Source organism: Aotus nancymaae, unplaced genomic scaffold, assembly GCF_030222135.1.
Source record: "Aotus nancymaae isolate 86718 unplaced genomic scaffold, 86718_ANA_hifiasm-v0.15.2.pri h1tg000286l, whole genome shotgun sequence".
NCBI classification, from domain to species: Eukaryota; Metazoa; Chordata; class Mammalia; order Primates; family Aotidae; genus Aotus; species Aotus nancymaae.
This window is the reverse complement of record NW_026988701.1, coordinates 533523-555576: the sequence shown is the minus strand read 5'-3', so window position 1 is coordinate 555576 and position 22054 is coordinate 533523. Positions and strand designations below refer to the sequence as shown.

General features: G+C 54.2%; 1 pseudogene; it reads left to right on the top strand.

Annotated features, from left to right (window-relative positions):
• Window positions 1–1760: 1760 nt before the first annotated feature.
• LOC135273145 (putative GTP-binding protein 6) lies at window positions 1761–21592 on the top strand (annotated as a pseudogene).
• Window positions 21593–22054: the final 462 nt, after the last annotated feature.

Below are 22054 nucleotides of genomic sequence, written 5' to 3'. Positions count from 1 at the left end.
TTCTCCCTCTGTCTCCTGATGTCACATGGACACCTGTACAAGGGGCCTTTCGTCTATCTGTGTCCTGGTGTGGTGTGTAACCCTGGACACGGGGCCAGTTCTCCCTCTGTCTCCTGCTGTGATATGGAACCCTGGACATGGGGCGTGTACTCTCTCTGTGTCCTATTGTGACGTGAACCCCTAGACACGGGGCCTGTCCTCCCTCTGTGTCCTGGTGTGATGTGGACATATGGACACAGTGACCACCCTTCCTCCCTCTCTGTCCTGGTGTGACGTGTACCCCTGGACATGGGGCGTGTACTCTCTCTGTGTCCTATTGTGACGTGAACCCCTAGACACGGGGCCTGTCCTCCCTCTGTGTCCTGGTGTGATGTGGACATATGGACACAGTGACCATCCTTCCTCCCTCTCTGTCCTGGTGTGACGTTGACCCCTGGACATGGGGCGTGTACTCTCTCTGTGTCCTATTGTGACGTGAACCCCTAGACACGGGGCCTGTCCTCCCTCTGTGTCCTGGTGTGATGTGGACCCCTGGACACAGGGTGTTTTCTCCCTCTGTGTCCTGGTATAATTGGAACACCTGGACACGGGGCCTGTCTTCTGACTGTGTCCTGGTATGATGTGGACGAATGGACACAGGACCCAGCCTTCCTCCCTCTATGTCCTGGTGTGATGTGGACCCCTGGACATGGTGCCTGTCCTCTGTCTCTGTCCTGGTGTGACGTGGACCCCTGACCATGGGGCCTGTCCTCCCTCTGTCCTGGTCTGATTTGGATGTGTGGACACAGGGCCCAGCCTTCGTCCATCTCTATCCTGATGTGATGTTAACCCCTCAACATGGAGTCTGTCCTCCCCTCTGTGTCCTGGTGTGATGTGGAAGTGTGGACCTAGGACCCAGCCTTCCTCCGTCTATGTCATGGTGTGACATGGACTCTTAGACACGGAGCCTGTCGTTCCTCTGTGTCCTGGTGCGATGTGGACCCCTGGACACGGGGAGTGTCCTTCCTCTGTCTCCTGATGTAACAATCACCCCTGGACACAGGGCATGTCCTCCCTCTGTATCCTGGTGTGATGTGGACATATGGACACAGTGACCACCCTTCCTCCCTCTCTGTCCTGGTGTGACGTTGACCCCTGGACATGGGGCGTGTACTCTCTCTGTGTCCTATTGTGATGTGAACCCCTAGACATGGGGCCTGTCCTCCCTCTGTGTCCTGGTGTGATGTGGACCCCTGGACACAGGGTGTTTTCTCCCTCTGTGTCCTGGTATAATGGGAACCCCTGGACACGGGGCCTGTCTTCTGACTGTGTCCTGGTATGATGTGGACGAATGGACACAGGACCCAGCCTTCCTCCCTCTATGTCCTGGTGTGATGAGGACACCTGGACGTGGGTCCTATCCTCCCTATTTGTCCTGGTGTGATGTGGACCCCTGGACAGGCGGCCTGTACTCCCTCTATGTCCTGGTGTCATGTGGACTCCTGGACACGGGGCCTGTCCTCCCTCTGTGTCCTGGTGTGATGTGGACCCCTGGACACGGTGCCTGTCCTTCCTCTGTGTCTTCGTGTGACATGGACCCCTGGAACCAGGGCCTGTCTTCTCGCTGTGTCCTGGTGTGATGTGGACGTGTGGACACAATGCCCAGCCTTCGTCGCTCTATGTCCTCTTGTGATGTGGACCGTTGGACACGGGGCCTGTCCTCCCTCTGTGTCCTGGTGTGATGTGGACATACGGACACAGGGCCCAGCTTTCTTCCCTCTATGTCCTGGTGTGACTTGGAACCCTGGACACAGGGCCTGTCCTCCGTCTTTGTCCTCATGTGCTGTGAACCTGTGGTCATGGCACCCAGCCCCTCCTCCTCCTCTGTGTCCTGTGCCGCCGCGTGTGGGCCGGACAGTGGGCGGGGACCTCCAGCCGGCTGAGGGATGTCTCGTCCATGCCTTGGAGCTGCCTCTCTTGTGTGAGCCGAGGGTTTTGAAAGGTGCTTGAGTTAAGTGGGCTGGGTGTGGGGCCCTGGAAATGCTCGGACTTCCCTGTTGACAGTGCCCTTGTGTGCCGCAAGGTGCGTTTGCCAACCCCTCGCGATGCCCGGTACGGAAGCTCTTGGTCAGAGCGCTACCTGTGATGCAAAGACCTCTTCTCCACTGGAACATTCCATCACCCCGTGATTGAGTTTCAAATACTGAGGACGGGGAGCACCCCCTCCAATGGCAAGGAGGGACACCAGGTGGAGATAAATATTTATTTATTTATTTATTTATTTATTTATTTATTTATTTATTTATTTATTTTGATATGGAGTCTTGCTCTGTCGCCCAGGCTGGAGAGCAGTGGTGTGATCTCGGCTCACTGCAAACTTTGCCTCCCAAGCTCAAGAGATTCTCCTGCCTCAGGTTCCCAAGTATCTGGGATCACAACACCCGCCACCACTCCTAAGTTTTTGTATTTTCAGTAGAGATGGGGTTTCACTATGTTGGCAAGGCTGGTCTCAAACTCCTGACCTCATGTGATCTGCCCGCCTCAGCCTCCCAAAGTGCTGGGATTACAGGTGTCAGCCACTGTGCCCGGCCTGAGCTGGCTTCTTTTAAACCATCACCAATTCCATTCCCCCTCTCCTTCCTGAGAAGCAAAAAGGCTACGGACTGGTGTCTCCAAAGGTGGGTCTTACCCCTTTACTAGAGAAAAGAGACAACTTTGAGAGGCCGAGGCAGGCGGATTCCTTGAAATCAGGAGTTCAAGAGCAGTATGGCGAACAAGGTAAAACCTTGTCTCTACTAAGAATGTACAAAATGTAGGCCAGGGTTGGTGACTGGTGCCTGTAATCCCAGCTACTCAGGAGGCTGAGGCAGGAGAATTGCTTCAACCCGGGAGGCAGAGGCTGCAGTGAGGTGAGATTGTGCCACTGCACTCCAGCATGGGTGACAGAGAGACTCCGTCTCAAAAATAAATAAATGAAGCTGGGCATGGTGCCTCACGCCTGTAATGCCAGCACTTTGGGATCACAAGGTCAGGAGTTCAAGACCAGCCTGACCAACATGGTGAAACCACGTCCCTACTTAAAACATAAAAAATTAGCTGGGTGTGTTGGCGGGTGCCTGTAATCCCAGCTACTCGGGAGGCTGTGGCAGGAGAATCGCTTGAGCCCAGGAGGCGGAGGTTGCAGTGAGCCGAGGTGATGGCACTGCACTCCAGCCTGGGTGACAGAGTGAGACTCTGTCTCAAAACAAATAGATAACTAAATAGGACAGGCACAGTGGCTCAGTCCTGTAATCCCAGCACTTTGGGAGGGCAAAGTAGGCAAATCACTTTAGATCACGGGTTCAAGACCAGCCTAGCCAACAGGGTGAAACTCCATCTGTACCAGATACATAAAAAATTAGCCAGGCATGGTGGCAGGCGCCTGTAATCTCAGCTGCTGGGGAGGCTGAGGCAGGACGATCACTTGAACCGAGGAGGCAGAGGTTGCACTGAGCCGAGATGGTGCCACTGCACTCCAGCCTGGGAGACACAGGAAAACTCCATCTCAAAAACTAACTAACTAAAATAAAATAAAGCACTGAGCTGGAGTTAGGAAGTCAGGGATGAAGGGCAGAGTCAGGGATGAGGGCTCCTCACCGAGGTCCCAGCTGCACTTGTCCACCTGCTAGTCATTTATGCTCCAAATCCCCATGCTCAAAATCGTAACACAGGCCTTCGAATACCAAAATCACCTCTGATCAGACATACGGCAGGAAACTCACTTGGCTTTGTATGGCATTCTCAAAACGCATGTGAGGAGACACCACTATTCAGCATTAAAATAGATGACCATTTTCCACCGATCAAGTAAGCAGAGATTGAAATACTAGGACTACGGGAGGCCTAGCTAGGCAGATCGCTTCAGCCCAGGAGTTCCAGACCAGCCTGGGTAGTGTACCCAGCCCCTGTCTCTACAGAAAAAATAGAAATTAGCTGGGCATAATGGCATGCACTTGTAGTACCAGCAACAGCGATGTCACACCTCCTCCTGTACTCCCAGCTACTTGGGAGGCTGAGCGGGGAGGATCACTTGAGCCTGGGAGGTCAAGGCTACATTGAGTTATGATCATACAACTGCACTCTAGCCTGGGTGACACAGTGACATCTTGTCTGTAAACAAGAAAAAAGGAAAATCAAAACTGCATTGAGATACCATCTCACGCCAGTTAGAATGGTGATCATTAAAAAATCTGGAGACAACAGATGCTGGAGAGGATGTGGAGAAATAGGAACACTTTTACACTGTTGGTGGGAGTGTAAATTAGTTCAACCATTGTGGAAGACAGTGTGGCGATTCCTCAAGGATCTAGAAATAGAAATTCCATTTGACCCAGCAATCCCATTACTGGGTATATATCCAAAGGATTATACATCGTTCTACTATAAGGACATATGCACAGGAATGTTCATTGCAGCACAGTTTACAATAGCAATGACCTGGAACCAACCCAAATGCCCATCGATGATAGACCGGACAGGAAAAATGTGGCACATATACACCATGGAATATTATGCAGCCATCAAAATCGGTGAGTTCGCATCCTTTGTAGGGACATGGATGAACCTGGAAACCATCATTCTCAGCAAACTGACACAAGAACACAAAATCAAACATCAAATGTTCTCACTCATAGACGGGTGTTGAACAAAGGGAACATGTGGACACAGAGAGGGGAGCACTATACACTGGGGTCTGTTGGAGGGGATTGGGGGGACAGCGGGGGGTGGGGAGTTGGAGAGAGAGAGGATGGGGAGAAGTGCCACATATAGGTGAAGGGGAGGAAGGCAGCAAATCACACTGCCACGTATGCACCTATGCAACAATTTTGCATGTTTTTCACATATACCCCAAAACCTAAAATGCAATTAAAAAAAAAGGAAAGGAAAAAAGGCCAGGCATGGTGGCTCACACCTGTAATTCCAGCACTTTGGGAGGCCGAGGTAGGGAGATCACATGAGGTCAGGAGTTCGAAACCAGCCTGACCAACATGGTGAAACCCCATCTCTACTGAAAACACAAAAATTATCTGGGTATGGTGGCAGGCGCCTGTAATCCCTGCTTCTCGGGAGGCTGAGGCAGGAGAGTCGCTTGAACCCGGGAGGCAGACGCTGCAGTGAGTTGAGATCGCACCACTGCACTCCAGCCTGGGCGACGGAGCAAGATCACATCTCAAAAAGAAAAAAACAAGAAACATTTACGGTTCCTGAAATTGCCTCCTGACATATTTTCAGTTCGCCCTAAAGATTTCTCTGTACACAGTGAACTGTGAGGTAACAAAGTGTAAATAGACCAGAACCTACTCTTCTACCTACCGCTGAGTTTCAGCCAAAGGCAGCCAAATGTTGAAACCGGGTTCAAATAAGGTAAACGCCAAGCTGCCAACAATGCGGCTGTTTCTGTGCCTGGCTTCTGCATCCCCTCCCTCCCTCCCTTTTTTCCTTTCTCCCTTCTTCCTTCTTTTTTCCTTTCACTTCCCTTCCCTTCTTCCCTTCCCTCCCCTCCCATCCCCTCCCTTTTCTTCTCCTCCTTCCCTTCTCGGCTTCTCTTCCCTCCCATCCCCTCCCATTCCCCCTTCCCTTCCCCCTTCCCTCCCCTCCCCTTTCTTCCCCTTCCCCTTTCCCTCCCCTTCTCCTTCGCTTCCCTCTTCTCCCCTTCCCTCCTCTCCCCTTCCCTCCTCTTCCTCCGTTCCCTCCTGTCCTCTTTCGTTCCCTTCCCTCACCTCCCCTCCCTTTCCCCCTTCCCCCTTCCCCTCCCTCCCCTCCCCTCCCCTCTACTCACTCTTCCTTCCCTGTTCTTTTTTCCTTCCCTGCTTCCCTCCCCTCCCGTCCCCCTTCCCTCCCGTCCCCTCCCCTCTGCTCCGCTTTCCTTCCCCCTTCACTTCCCCGTTCCCTTCTTTGCTTTGCTTCTTTCCTTCGCTTCTTCCCCTCCCTTCCCCCCTTCCCTCCCCCCTTCCCTTCCCTTCTCCCCTCAACTTCCTTTGCTTTCCTGAGATGGAGATTCTCTCTTGTCATCCAGGCTGGAGTGCAGTGGTACAATGCCAGCTCATGGCAGCCTCCACCTCCCAGTTTCAAGGAATTCTCCTGCCTCAGCCTCCCGAGTAGCTGGAATCACAGGCACGTGCCACCGCACCCAGCTAATTTTTGTATTTTTAGTAGAGACAGGGTTTCATGATATTGCTCAGTCTGGTCTCGCAGTCCTGACCTCAGGTGATCTGCCTACCTCGACCTCCCAAAGTACTGGGATGACAGGCGTGGGCCACCATGCCTGGCCAAGAACAGATTTTAATCAGCAAGAAGGATGAGGATCTAGTGTGCCCTGACCTCACCCTGGATTCATGCATGGCTGAGTGGGAATTTCAAAGAAGGACGCTTGGCACAGTTGGCAAAGAAGGAGTTAAAGGTTTTCTTGGTGTAATTCCAGAGGCAGGCATCTGGGAGCCCAAGACATCAAAGCATGCTGTGCTCCCAGGAGGCCCAACTCAGAGGAGAGGCTTTCAGACATGCCTCAGCTGAAAAACGTCTCAAAGGGTTGGAGGAAGGACTCGACTTTAGCACCTTTCTGTAAACGCTCTGGGAGAGGGTGGTGGGGTAGGTGGTGTCTTGGCCTTGGCTGGAACAAACAGCAAATTATTTTGGAAAGTCTCTGGCAAGAACTTCCACGGGGCCTGGGGCCACCCCAGCAGTAAGGCCTGACCTGAAGCTGTTGATGTTGCTTCACGTCCTTTTTTGTTTTTGAGATGGAGTCTCACTCTTGTTGCCCAGGCGGGAGTGCAGTGATGTGATCTCGGCTCACTGTCACCTCCACTTCCCAGGTTCAAGCGATTCCCCTGCCTCAGCTGGGATGACAGGCACCTGACACCATGCACGGGCAATGTCTGTATTTTTATTCGAGACGGGGTTTCACCATGCTGGCCAGGCTGGTCTGGAACTCCTGACCTCATGATCTGCCTGCTTCAGCCTCCCAAACTGCTGGGATGACAGGTGTGAGCCACTGCACCTGGTGGTTTACGTCTTTTACTGGGGCGCAGGGAGGTGGAGATGAAATGCTCTGTGCTGGTGGAGGCTGAGGTCTGCTCGCAAAGGGCCTCGAGGACACCTGGTGGACATTTAGAGGAGGGCAGAGTGTCACAGGGACAGCAGAGGGCTCACCACGGATTCCATGAATTCAAGTCTGCTGAGACCAGGAATGCATGCAGTGGCTTCTGGGTGTGTTTGAAAGAATCCACCCAGCCGGGCACGGTGGCTCGCACCTGTAATCCCAGCACCTTGGGAGGCCGAGGAGGCCGGATCACCTGAGGTCAGGAGTTCGAGACCAGCCTGGCCAACATAGTGAAACCCCATCTCTACTAAAAATACCAAAATTAGCCAAGAGGTTGCAGTGAGCCGAGATCTTGTCACTGCACTCCAGCCTGGTCAACAGCACAAGACTCTGTCTGAAAAAAAGAAAAATTAAGAATTCACCCTATGGACATCGTCCTCGGACCCAGCAACCCCCGCCGTGACCCCTGTGAGCCCCGAGAATATGAGACAGGTCTCAGTTAATCTAGAAAGTTTTATTTCACCGAGTCATGACACACACCCGTGACCCAGCCTCAGAAGGTCCTGACCACAGGTGCCCAGGGTGGTCGGGGCCCATCTCAGTTTTATATGTTCTAGGGAGACAAGAGACATGAATATGCAAGGTGAACATGATTCGGTCAGGAAAAGCGGGACAGCTGGAACAACAGAAGGAAGACTGGAAGCCGGAGGGAGAAACTCTTTTGAGTTTCTGATGAGCCTTTCCAAAGGAGGCAATCAAATATGCATCTATCTCAGTGAGCAGAGGGTGACTGAACAGAACAAGAGGCAGGTTGGCCCTAATCAATTGCCAGCTTGAATTTTATTTTTAGCTTCATGATTTGGGGGTTTGGAAACTTCTTTTTCTTTCCTGCTTCCAAAACTACAGAGCCAGAATTGGTCTCAAAAAAAAAAAAACTATCTTCCCAACCTGTGACTGCCGCAAATACCACTGCAGTGCACACTTTGAAAAGGCAAGCTGACATTATATAATTTCACGTTTAATGATTAAATACAAAAACGCTGCTGGGCGCGGTGGCTCACGCCTGTAATCCCAGCACTTTGAGAGGTTGAGGTGGGTGGATCACCTGAGGTCAGGAGTTCAAGACCAGCCTGGCCATCATGGTGAAACCCCATCTTTAAAAAAATAAATGCAAGTTGAATGCAAAATTCAGTAATTAAATTGCAAATGAATGCTTAGAAATAAGTATTGAGTATGAACAGGTTACGTTTTCTGGAGAATAGGTGAGGTAACAAAATAATTATTTTTCCTTTTTTACTTTAGCAATCGCCATTGTTTTAAAATCTTTTTTAAAGTGAAACATTTTCAACATGCAGAAAGTACAAAATATAAATGGGCACATACAAAAACACTATCCCAACACACAGGTGTTAGCAGTTAGCCATATTCCTTTGAATTTTTCTTAAAATGACGAAAGACTGCCTTACTGATACAGGTGGGGCCTCCTTCCTACCTCTGCCCCCATCTGTCCTCACAGGCCAAGGCTTCCTTGGAGTCAGCGTTGCTCATGAGAAAGGGACATGCAGGGATTGGTGGCAGTGCCCTGGCCAGTGAGGTGCTGTGGCCAGATGCTCTGTGCCTGCTTCCCTGGGGAGCTAGGCCAAGCAGGGGCAGGCCAAAGGTTCCTTTGCACTGCACCTCTCATACAGCTAACACCGAGCTGCCTGGCAGACCATGGCTGGCACAAGCAGGGCCTGCTCTTTAGGGGGTGAGCTCATCTCTGGGCCTGCCTTACACGAGCAAGTAGACATCTTGTGGTGCAATACTCCTGGGCCCAAGGGTGCTGGCGGGGAGTGAGGGAGGGAGGCAGAATAAAGCTCCTCGGATCGTCCCTGCCTGTGTGTTTTTTGTGGACCTGCATTAAACTGCATTAAACTGGACATGAGTTCATACTGCGGTCTCCTCCAGGCCTCTCTTCTCTCAGGTGTGACCTGTGGGTGAGATTGCTGGGCCATGGGAAGGTGTGTGAGTCACCTTAGTCCTACCTGCTTGCTGCTCCTGGAATTTCCCCGGGGGTGGGGGAAAGCTGGGTCATTACCAACTGAGGGAAACGCCAGCCTGGTACAGAGCACAACTCTGTGACTTGGGGTGGTATGTATACACGTGTATGTGTGTGCGCACACACGCACTAAACCTTCATGCTTAGAATACCATCAGACACGCAGAGAAGCTGGGAGAAGGTTGCTGAGTTCCCACACACCCTACGCTAGGCTATCCTATTACCTACATCTGCCATTAGCATTGAGTATCTGTCGCAGTTAGTGGACTGATATGGATACCCTCGTATGAACTGAAGTCTCTGCTTTATTAACATTTCCCCTGTTTTTGCCCTAATGTCCTTTTGTGTTCCAGAATCCCACCCGGACACCACATCACATTCAGCTGCCATGTGTTTCCAGGCCTCCATAGCTCTGGCAGTTTCTCAGACTTTCCTCGGTTTTGAGAACCTTGACAGTTTGAGGGGTAATGATCGGGTATTTTGTAGAGTCTCCCTGGATTGGAACGTGTTTGGGGTTGTGGGTTTGGGGAGGAGATCACAGAGGCAAATGCCCTCCGCTCACATCATACCACGGGCAAGCAAGTCTTACCTCGGGCTGCTGGGACAAAATACCACAGGCTGGGAGGCTCATAAACCAGTTATTCCTCAGAGTTTTGGAGGCTGGAAGGTTAAGACCGAGGACACGCTGTCTCAGCTGGTGCCGTCCAGCTGTGTCCTCACAGGGTGGAGGGGTGAGGGGCCTGCTGGGGTCTCCTTTACAAGGCCACTCATCCTCATCCCACTAAGAAGAGCTCCACCCTCATGACTGAATCACCTTCCAGCCTTCCAAAGTCCCCACCTCCTAAATCAGCACCATGGGGGTTAGGCTGCATATGTGAATTGTGGGGGCCATAAACACTGGGACAGTGGCAGCGGCGAGCTATCCACATGATGGATGGCTGACTGATGTTGGATTTGGTCCTCAGGATGAGGTTGCGTCTGCGTGTTGTTTCTGCTTATAAGCTGCCCCACCCCATTCCCTTTTTATATTCCTTGGAAGGAAATCAGCATGTGCAGCCAGCACTTGAGGAGTGGGGGGTTATGCTCCATTTCCTTGAGGTAGCATATCTATGGAAATTATTTAGAATTTAGGGACATGGGAGCCTTGCCTATTGTTCTTCATTTATTCAACAGTTTATTTACATTGGTGTGGACTCATGCATATTTATTTTGTACTTTGGGTTATAATCCACTACTACATTATTTATTACAGTTTGCTGAAATGGTTCCACTCTGGCCACAGGGAGCTTTCAGTTGGCTTCTGTGCCCCTGGGACACAGCCTGTCATCGGGATTTGTGGGGCACGTCCTTACTTTCCAGCACAAGGATATGCTCCAGCCTCATCTAGCCTATTTCCTGACCCAGCCCAAGACGCAGCCATTTCTCCCAGGAGCTCTGGCTCCTTTAGAGTTGAAGAATGGCAGAAACCAAGATCAGGGTGCTAGGTGTGCTCACGGCTACTGGGGTGTCATTGCTTCTAGGCCCTCTCAGCTGACAGAGCAAGGAAATGGCTGTGCATCAAAGAAGTCGCGTATGGATACATGTAAACATCTCTATGTGTATCCATCTACGTTTGCATTAAACTAGACCTGAGTTCCTACCAACGTCTCCTCCACTAACCCATGCCCACATGGATCCTTCCAGCCTCCTCCTCTTGCTTATCTGTGAACTTCCTCTCTAGCACTGAGAAAAAGGCTCCCACCATCAGCGTCCACTCACTTAACTGTGCGATTCCAGAATACACAAATAGGGGCTTCCTATTTGTTAAGCCACACTCCTGCCGGAAGCAACTCTTCTCCAGTTTCTTTTGAGGGACTTCTTTCACTTAGTGCTATGCATGTAGGATGTATCCATGTCTTTGTGCAGCTTGATAACTATTCTGTTTATTGCTGAATCATATTCCATCACATGAAGTGTTCGTTTCTTTAGCCACTCACCTACTAAAGGGCATCTTCGTCGCTTCCAGTTTTGGGTGAGTGTAAATAAAGCTGCTCACAACATCTGGATGCAGTTTTTTTGTATGGACATACATTTTCACATCAGTTGGGTAAATAGCCATGGCATGATTGCTGGATACTAGGTGAGACCGTGCCTAGCTTTGTAAGAAGTCTCTACACTGTTCACTGTGGCTGCAGGAACAACCTCCTCTTCCCTCACTTGGTCACATGCACGAACAGGAGAAAGGGTTGTTCTGTGCAGTCACGACAAATTGTGTCTCTGAAGGGGAGGGAATCAGGTCTCAGGCCCTTGTCAGAGAAGTTTATGGCCACAGCACTAATGCTGCTGGTGGGGATTTGGTTGTAGAAGATGGTTGGAGCGATTGCATGACCTTTGGTTGAGATCTTCATTTACAATTACGGAAACCACCCCTACCTCCCGCGTTTAAAGGATGCTAGCCAATGGCTGTCACATGATCCAGGGCTGGCCATGTGTAGCGTGTGTCCTAGGGGAAGGAGGGCGACTTGGGTCCCTCACCCTCTGCAGGAAGGAGGGTGGCCTGGGTCCTTTACCTTCTGCGGGAAGGAGGGCAGCCTGGTTCCTTACCCTCTGTGGGAAGGAGGGCAGCCTGGGTCCCTCACCCTCTGTGGGAAGGAGGGTGGCCTGGGTCCCTCACACTCTGTGGGAAGGAGTGCGGCCTGGGTCTACCCTCTGTAGGTCAGCTGTACCTGGCCCTCCATGGTGAGGATTCTCAGGGTGCAAACAGCAGAGCAAACAGTGCAAGACCAGCCTCCAAGCCAGGTCACTCTGGAGGTCCTGGTAGTGCAGAAGAGAAGTGTGTTTGGCAGAGTTTCAGGGTGGCCTCCAAGTTCCCCTCCTAACTCTGCGGTATAATCCTTTCCCTCGAGTGTGGATGAGGGATAGGTTCTGTTCTGTGGCAAATGGTGTGGGAGTCACTCCCATGACTATAAAATGTTACTTAAGATTCCTCCGTGGTGCAAAGAGGGAGCCTTCCCAGCCGGCATGGAGGGAAGGAGGGACCCTGGTTGCTAATTGTCTTTGGAGGTGTCCTGGGGGACCTCAGTCCTACAAACTCAGTAACTGACTTCCACAAACACTCTCGAGTGAGCCTGAAAGCAGACCTGGAGTACAGATGAGAGGACAGCCTGACAGCAGGATGCAGCCTGTGAGACCCGGGCAGGGCACCCACCTCCCCTCTGCATAGAGCTCTGATCCATGGTCTCGCTGCTTTCGGCCGTGGGGTCCCCGGGAATCTGGAGGGGCCATGGGGCCGAGGGTGCGGCCTGTGGGCGGACGGAGGCCGAAGCTGCCCGGGAGAGGACGAGGAGGAGCCGGAAGAAGCGGATGAGGACGCAGAGGAGGATCTGCTGCAGAGGGAGCCTCTGCTGCCGGCGGGGACCCAGCGCGTGTGTCTGGTCCACCCCGATGTCAAGTGGGGCCCTGGGAAGCTGCACATGAAGTGAGGTGTACACAGCGGGGGGTTGCAGGGGAGAAACAGGAGCTGGCACTCTGCGGGAGGGCCCCTGCAGGGAGGGTCTCATTGGTGGAGACTCAGGGGCTGGGCGCTGAGGGGACAATCTCATAGGTGGAGATTCAGGGACGGGGCTCTGATGGAAGACACTCAGGTGGAGACGCAGGGGCGGGGGCTCTGAGGGGAAGATCACAAGTGGTGTAGTGGGCGAGGCTTCAAGGGGCGATGCTCTGAGGAGAGGATCTGATGGGTGGAGATGCAAGAGCATGGCTCTGAAGGGGCGGGGCTCTGAGGGGAGGATTTCGTAGGTGGAGGTGCATGGGCAGGGCTTTGGGGAGAGGAGCCTATGGGGTGAAAAGGGCTGGGGCGGAGCTTATGGGGAGAAGCCCCTGGGGTTAGGTGGGGTGGGGTGGGGTGGGCCAGGCCAGGCCGGGCCGTGTCTTGGCGATGAGAACCCGTTATTCTTGCCCTGGGTTCAAGGTAGGCACAGTGTTTTTGGGGTCAGGGAAGGGAGGGTGTCTAGCAGACCATCTGTGTCCAGTCCCCTGCCCCACTCTCCAGGAGGAAATCCAAATCCCTAAGTCACTGCAGGTGCCAGAGTCTCAAGACTGTTGACATCTCCCTTGGAAGCCCCTGTAGCCGAAGAGCGGTTCTCCTTCAAGGGTGTTTTCCAAAATGGGCAACTCTTGGGACAGTGGAAGCCCCAAACTGCTCAGAACGGCACCCAGACCTCCTGCATTTCCTCCCCCTAACCCTGCCTGTGGTTCCTGAGTTATCCCTGAGCACCCCTAGCTCCCTAGTTCCCTGCTGTGTCCACCTGGACCCCAAATCCTATATAAGGCAGGTTGGGGAGTCCTCATGTCCCATGGTGGCTCCAGCATCCTTCCCTGGCCAGATTCCTACTTAGAGGCCCTACGGTCAAGGCCAGGAGAAGGACACGCCGGGCAGGTGTGGTTGGGGCCCTGGATCTACCCCAAAAGGAAGCGTCCCTCAAGGTGGCCCTTGTGTCCCCAGAGCTGAGTGACAGGTAGCAAAGGCCACAGTACTGGTGCACATTCTGGACGGCTGGTCCATGGTGCAGACGATGGTCGTGTCCACCAGAACGCCAGAGAAGAAGCTTGTCTTTGGCAGAGGGAACTTTGAGCACCTGACAGGTGAGTCCGTCCACACCTGCTCCCTCCCCAAACCTCCTTTCCCATCTGTTGCTCCCGAGAACATTCAACTCAGACGTGTGGAAGGAAAGGGGTCTCGCTGGGACAGAGGGGAAGTGGGCCCATGAGTGGGTGGTCCAGGTGAGCTGGGAGCCCACATAAATAGGAGCTGGAGGGGTGGGAGGCTAGACCTGTGTCCCTCCTCCATGCACTCTCTTAGCGTGGGGTCCTGTGTGGGGGCCCTTGTGCTTCCAAGTTTTTGACCATCCGGCTGACAGTGCAGAGTGGGTAAGACCCTACTAACTGCTACTACTACTGCTAACTAACTTACTAACTAGCCGAGGTGGGAGTCTGCTTCTGTGCCTGATTCAGAGGCATCTCGGCATCTCATCGGGGCTGGGATGTGTTCACCATGTTTCTGTGTGTGTCTGGCCCACCATGTGTTCACCGTGTATGTGTGTCCCCACTGGGATGTGTCCACCGGGACTCTGTGTCTGTCCCTGTCACGATGTTTTCACTCTGTGTGTGTGTGTGTGTGCGTGCGTGTGTATACATGTGTCTGTCCCTGTCGGGATGTGTTCACCGTGTGTGTGTGTGTGTCCCCACAGGGAGGTGTTCACCATGTGTGTGTGTCCTCACTGCAATGTGTCCTCCGTGTGTGTGTGTCTCCCCACAGGGATGTGTTCACCGTGTGTGTGTGTCTGTCTCCCCACAGGGAGGTGTTCACCATGTGTGTGTGCCCCCACTGCAATGTGTCCTCCGTGTGTGTGTCTCCCCACAGGGATGTGTTCACCGTGTGTGTGTGTGTGTCTCCCCACAGGGATGTGTTCACCCTGTGTGTGTGTGGGCATCCCCACTGCAATGTGTCCACAGTGTGTGTGTGGGGGTTGTCTCCCCCACGGGGATGTGTTCACTGTGTGAGTGTGTGTGTCCCAACTGGGATGTGTTCACCTTGTGTGTGTGTCCCCACTGGGATGTGTTCACCATGTGTCTCTGTTCATGTCACAATGTGTTCACTGTGTGAGGGGTGTGTGGGTGTCCCCACTGGGATATGTTCCCCATGTATGTGTGCGTGTCCCAACTGGAATGTGTTCTCCGTGTGTGTGTGTGTCTCCACACTGGGATGTGTTCACCATGTGTTTGTGTCTGTCCATGTCACGATGTGTTCACTGTGTGTGTGTGTCCCAACTGCGATGTGTTCCCCGTGTGTGTGTATGTGTGTGTCTCCACTGGGATGCATTTACCATGCGTGCGTGTGTGTGAGATGTGTGTGTCCCTGTTGGGATGTGTTTACCTTGTGTGTGTGTCTCCGCCAGGATGTGTTCACCGTGTACACGTCTGTGTACATGAAACACACACCCCTAGAGACATCGCTCCAATGCTGATTTCCTGGATCCTGGGTCTGGTGCTCAGGTCAGGGATGTCTGTGAACCGTGCCCTCCACGGCGCACCCCACAAAGGGCCTCATGGCTCATCCCGCAGTCCACAGGTCTGGACGGATGGCCACTGACGAGACTCCCTTTCCTTTAGAGAGGATCTGACAATCTCCGGACATCACATGCGTCTTCCTGAATGTGGAGAGGATGGCTGCCCCAACCAAGGTATTCCAGAATGTGGCTTTGCTTTGTTTCCTCCCACGCTCCACGCGGTGAACGAGTGGATGCTAGAGCGTCCCGCCAGGCAGGGGCCAGATGGGGTGATAGTGGCTTTAAGGCGTGATGGAATGTCCTCCTCCCTGTGAGGCTGGCCACTAGGGCCTGGCCTTCCCCTCTGGCTTCTCATTTGCTCTCTCCTTTTCTTTTTTTTTGACAGAATCTGACTCTGTCACTCAAGCTGGAGGGCAGTGTCACCATGATCTCGGCCCACTGCAACCTCTACCTCCCAGGTTCAAGCAATTCAGCTGCCTCAGCCTCCTGAGTAGTTGGGATGACAGGTGCCCACCAACACACCCAGCTAATTTTTGTATTTTTAGTAGAGACAGGTTTTCAGTATTTTGGCCAGGCTGGTCTCGAAGTCCTGACCTCAGGTGATCCACCTGCCTTGGCCTCCCAAAGTGCTGGGGTTGCAGGTGTGAGTCGCCAGGCCCAGCTCACTCTCTCCTTCTCTAGAAAGAACTGGAAGCCGCCTCGGGCGTGGAGGTGTTTGACTGCTTTACCATCATCCTGCACATTTTCCGCTGCAACGCCTGCATGGAGGAGGCCTGGCTGCAGATGGCCCTGGCAGAGATCCCGCTCCTCAGGTACCTCGGGACGCCCAGGCCAACCATCACGCCCACCCCGCAGCCCCTCCATTCTGTACTCACGTGTTTGGTGGTTCTGGGGGTATATGAGAGTAAGAAAAGCACTGTGGGAGCACTCTCTCCCCACCCCACCCCACTCCCCACTAGGTAGGTCCCCTCGGCCTGGGACACTCCTCACTCACAATGCATGAGCTACACACCCAGTGGGACCCCAACACCAGCTCCTCCCTTCTGCCCAGAGGCCCCACTAATTCACAGGTTCTGGGCTTTAGGATGTGGACCGATCTTTCTGGGGGCTACTGTTGACAATCCACTACAGTTGTATCCACTTCTCTCTGGAGGCTCCTTCCTGCCTCTCCCAGCTCCTGGGGGCGCCAGGTGTCCCTGGCTTGCGGCCGCATCACTCCAGTGTCCGCCTCCAAATCCACGTAGGCTCCTCCTCTTTGTCTGAGTCTCCCCTTCTGTCTCCTAGAAGGACATTTGTCATTGGATTTAAGACTGTCCCTAATCCAGCGTGACCTCATCTCAAGATCCTTAACTAATTTCATTTGCAGAGACCTTATTTCTAAATAACGTCCCATTCACAGGTCCTGGGGAACAAGACATAAACATCTATTTGGGGCGTCACTATTTAACCCAGTAAAATGGAATCATCCAGTTACCTCCAGAAGCTCTCGGGGAGGATCCTTCCTGCCTCTCCCAGCTCCTGGGGGTGCCAGGTGTCCCTGGCTTGTGGCCACATCACGCCAGTCTCTGCCTCCGTCTCCACGTGGACTTCTCCTCTGTGTGTGTCTACAATTTTTTTTTTTTTTTTTGAGACAGAGTCTTGCCCAGTCACCCAGGCTGCAGTGCAGTGGCTGGATCTCAGCTCAGCACAACCTCCACCTCCCAGATTCAAGCGATTCTCCTGCCTCAGTCTCCCAGGTAGCTGGAACTACAGGTGCCCACAACCAAGCCCAGCTAGTTTTTTTATATTTTAGTAGAGACGAGGTTTCACCATGTTGGCCAGGATATTTTGATCTCCTTGGCCAGGATGGTTTGATCTCCTGACCTCATGATCCACCTGCCTTGGCCTCCCAAGGTGCTGGGATTACAGGTGCGTGCCACTGCGCCCGGCCCTCCCCTTCTGTCTCCTAGAAGGACACCTGTCATTGGATTTAAGACTTATCCTAATCCAGGGTGACCTCATCTCAAGATCCTTAACTAATTACATTTGCAGACACCTTATTTCTAAATAACGTCCCATTCACAGGTCGTGCGAAACAAGACATAAACCTCTATTTTGGGCATCACTATTTAACCCATTAAAATGGAATCATCCAGTTCCCTCCAGAAGCTCTCGGGGAGGACCCTTCCTGCTTCTCCCAGCTTCTGGGGTCTCCAGGTGTCCTGGGCTTGCGGCCTCCTTCACCTTCACCTCGACCTCTGCTGGGAGGGAGAGAGCTTCCCTGCAGAGTGAACCCCTCCTGTTCCCATGCCAGGTCGAACCTGAAAAGGAACATTGACCCCCTTCACTGAGGAGGATCCAGCTCCCGCTACATCATGGGGTCAGGTCACTCTGGCTGGGTGCAGCACCCCAGGACATCCTGAGAACGTGGTTGTCAGCAGCTGCCCTGAAGGATTCCGACAGGGTGGGGGCCGGCTGGGGGCTCCGTCTCCTTGTTACGTCTGTGGAGACAGGAGATGGTGGTGGTTCTGTGAGGTATTGCTGACATAAGTAGCCACAAAGTGTGGATTGAAACAGCAGGAATCTGTGCACACCCATCCTGGAGACCAAAAGCCTCCAGAGGCTCCTTCTGCCTCTCCCAGCTCCTGGGGGCGCCAGGTATCCCTGGCTTGTGGCCACATCACTCCAGCCTCTACCTTTTAAGAAGGACATGGATCTTTGCATTCAGGCCCAACCCTAACCTAGGATGATGTCTTGATTTCGTACAAAGAGGGTATTTACAAATCAGGTCCCATTCCCAGGTTCTGGGACTTAGGATGCCAAAGGAGCCCCATTGAGCCCCTCACGATGACATCCCGGCTGTGCCCCACTTAGAAGCCTCCGTAGTGCTCAAGACTTTTTCTTTTTGAGATGCAGTCTGGCTCTGGCCCAGGCTGGAGTGCAGTGGCATGATCTCAGCTCACTGAAAGCTCCACCTCTCGGGTTCAAGCGATTCTCCCGCCTCAGCCTCCCGCGTAGCGGGGATTACAGGCGCCCACCACCACACCTGGCTAATTTTTGTATTTTTAGTAAAGATGGGGTTTCACCATATTGGCCAGGCTGCTCTCGAACTCCTGTCCTCATGATCCGCCCACCTCGGCCTCCCAAAGTGCCAGATGACAGGTGTGAGCCACCGCGCCCGGCTGAGCGCAGCCCTTTCTCAGGGAAAGGGAGTGTTGGGGCCACTGCCGGGAACGCGGCAGGGCCCCTAAATGCTGCAGCAGGAGGAGCAGCCCCTGTAGACCCTCAGTGGCACCTCCCGCTCCCACGCCTTTCCCGGCCTGGCTCACCGCCCTGTCTTGTGTGTTTTTAGGAGAATCGTTCATGCAGGTGCAGCAGCGTCTCCTCAAAGACAAGGAGGCCAAGATGAGGAAGGCCCTGGACGGGCTTCAGAAGAAGAGGCACCTGCTGTGGCGGCAGCGTGCAAGACGTGAGTTCCCCATGGTCTCCAAGGTGGGGTACACCAACTGCAGTGAGCATGCACCCAGGGGAGGGGGTCCCATGGTCTCTTGGTGGGGTACACCAGCTGAAGTGACCATGTGCCCAGGGAAGGGGTTCCATGGTCTCTGTGTGTGGTACACCAGCTGTGGTGAGGACTTGCACGGGGAGGGGGCTCCCCGTGGTGCATACACCAGCTGTGGTGAGGACTCACCCAGGGAAAGGGGATCCCGTGGTCTGCATGGTGGGTACAGCAGCTGTGGTGACAATGCCATGTACCCCATCCTCCCATCCACAGCACCACCACCCCATCCACACACCCACGCTTCTACACCACCACCTCCCTCCATCTACACCATCTTCCCATCCACACCATCTCATGTTCACCTGTCTACACCACCAGCTCCCCTGTGTCTACACAGTGGCCCTGCTGCATCCGGCCTGAGAGCAGCCACAGTGGCTTAGTCCTGCATGTCGTGTGTGGCCCAGGGGTGCCTGGGGAGCTCAGGGACCTGGCACCCGGGGTGCCGCTGCCCAAGAGGGTGCTGTGGTCTCCACTCTGAGGACCCAGGTGTGGCTCCGCCTGAGCCCCTGATCTCCATGCCCTCCGAAGGAAGACCATGCTGATGAAGGCACTGACGGGAGACACTGACTTGCAGCCGCGGGACCAGCTGTTTGCCACGCTAGACGTTACAGCCCACGTGGGGGCGCTGCCCTCACGCCTGACCGTCCTATACATGGATGCCGTCGGGTTCTTGTCCCAGCTGCCACATGGCCTCATCGAGTCCTTCTCTGCCACCCTGGAAGATGTGGCCCACTCGGTGAGTCAGGGCTGCGGGTGGCTGTGGACACCCACTGAGACAGAGGCTGAGGTCTCAGACACCCACTCGGACCACGGGCCGGGGTCTTGGACACCCATTGAGACGGGCTGGGGTCTCAGACACCCACTCAGACCAGGGGCCGGGGTCTCAGACAGCCAATGAGAGAGGCCGGGGTCTCAGACCCCACTTGGACCAAGGACCAGCCCTCGGACGCCCACTCAGCCCACTGGCCAGGTTCTCAGACACCCACTGAGACCAGGGACCATCTCTGAGACACCCCATCAGCCAAGGGGCCAAGCCCTCGGACGCCCACTCAGACCAGGGGCCAGGCTCTGGGACACCCGCACCACTCGGGGCAGAATAACAACTGTCTCCTCGGCCTCAGACTTAGTGTCCCACAAGCATCCCTTGACCCTGGGGCCGAGGCTGAGCAGTGGCCCCAGTGTCACCCACACTCAGCCACCGTGATGAGCCCATATACACAGGGCCGGGAGCAGCAGCTCACGCCTGTCATCCCAGCACTTTGGGAGGCCGAGGCGGGTGGATCATTTGAGGTCAGGGGTTCGAGACCAGCCTGGCCAACATGGTGAAACCTTGTCTCTGCTAAAAATACAAAAATTGGCCGGGCATGGTGGCAGGCGCCTGTAATACCACCTACTGGGGAGGCTGAGGCAGGAGAATCACTTGAACCCAGGAAGCGGAGGTTGCAGTGAGCTGAGATCGTGCCGTCACACTCCAGCCTGGGGGACAAGAGCGAAACTCTGTCTCAAGAAAAAAGTAAAACGATTTCACAGTGGGATGAAGCCACCCAAAGCACTGAATGAGGAAGCAGTGGCTGGCATGTGGCGGCTGAGTGGTCATTTGTGACACCACCTTGTTTGTGGGTCTGGGGGTGCAGACTTGTCACCTGTGCTGCGGGAGGTGAGGTATGTGGAGTTGGGTGGGGCTCCGTCCAGTGTAAACCCAGCACCCCCATCCTGGGGTGTCCGAGGGCCTGTACATGGGGGTAGCTCCCACCCCCACGCTGGCCTTGGGAACTCGTGGGAACCCCTCTCCCGGGCCTGCCTGCAAGCTTGGTGGGGTTAGGGCTCTGACTGCATGCCCGGCACTTGTAGGATCTGATCCTGCACATGAGGGACGTCAGCCACCCCAAGGCGGAGCTCCAGAAAGCCAGCGTCGTGTCCATGCTGCACAGGCTGCGGCTGCCCACCCCGCTCCTGGACTCCATGCTGCAGGTTCACAACAAGGTGGACCCGGTGCCCGGGTGAGTCCGGCCCTGGCACCCACACTCGTCTCACGCCTTCCCCTGCAGGCGCTGGAGACCCTGCCCTCGTGTGAACTGCTGACCGCTGGCACACAGGCTGACGCAGGGAGAATGGTTGAACCCAGGAGGCAGAGGTTGCTGCCCGAGCCCGTGTCTCGTGGGCAGCTCACTCCTGGTGACCCTGCTTTTCACAAACATCTCCTTTCCCTGCATGTGCTCAAGCCACATGGGGAGATGCCCCCTCTCCTCATCTGAACCTCAGCAGTGACACTCAGGACACCAGGAGCTTCCCCAGGCTGTGCCCCACGGGTGGCTGACTCTGGGACCCCTGCTTTCTGCCGGCCTGTGGCCCTGAGGCTGAGCGGACTCTGTGGCCTCCCCACCCTTGCAGCTACCACCCCACGGAACCGAACGTCGTGCCCATGTCTGCCCTGCTGGGGCACGGACTCCAGGAGCTGAAGGCTGAGCTCGATGCAGCGGTGTTGAAGGCCACGGGGAGACAGGTCCTCCCCCTCCGTGTCCGGCTGGCCGGGGGCCCAGCTCAGGTGAGCGGCAGCCTCCTGGCGTGGGAGAGGGGATGGTGTTCTGGTGGCCTGTCTCTGGCTCAGAAAGGGCTCCTTTAGGGTGCAGAAGGACCTGTGGAGTCCCCAAAAGCTTTACGATGCAGAGACAAGGTGAGAAATTTCTGAATGAGTTCGCAGCAAATGTGTACTGTGGAGTCAGTGTGCATACAACAGGCGCCTAATCTGTACTCACCGACGCTCAAACGCTATAGGACTCCCTACCAATAAGAAAGCAGGCTCCAGCTGGATACGGTGGCTTACGCCTGTCATCCCAAGACTTTGGAACCCCGACGTGGGCAGAAAACCTGAGGTTAGGAGTTCGAGACCAGCCTGGCCAACACAGTGAAACCCCATCTCTACTAACAATATAAAAATTTGCCAGGCGTGGTGGTGCATGCCTGTAATCCCAGCTACTCTGGAGGCTGAGGCACGAGAGTCACTTGAACCTGGGAGGCAGAGGTTGTAATGAGCTGAGGTCACAGAACTGCACTCCAGCCTGAACGACAGAAAGCTCTGATCAATGAATGCTTTGGGGTAAGCTTTTTTTTTTTTTTTTTTTTTTTGAGGTGGAGTCTCACTTTGTTGTCCAGGCTGGAGTGCAGTGACCAATCTCAGCTCACTGCAACCTCCACCTCCGGGGTTCAAGTGATTCTCCAGCTGGACACAGAAGCTGACACCTGTAACCCCGAGAATTAGGGAGGCCGAGGCAGAGGGATCACCTGAGCTCAGGACTTTGAAGCCAGCCTGGGCAATAGAGTGGGATCCTCATCTCTACAAAAAATAAAAAATTACATCACACGCAATGGCT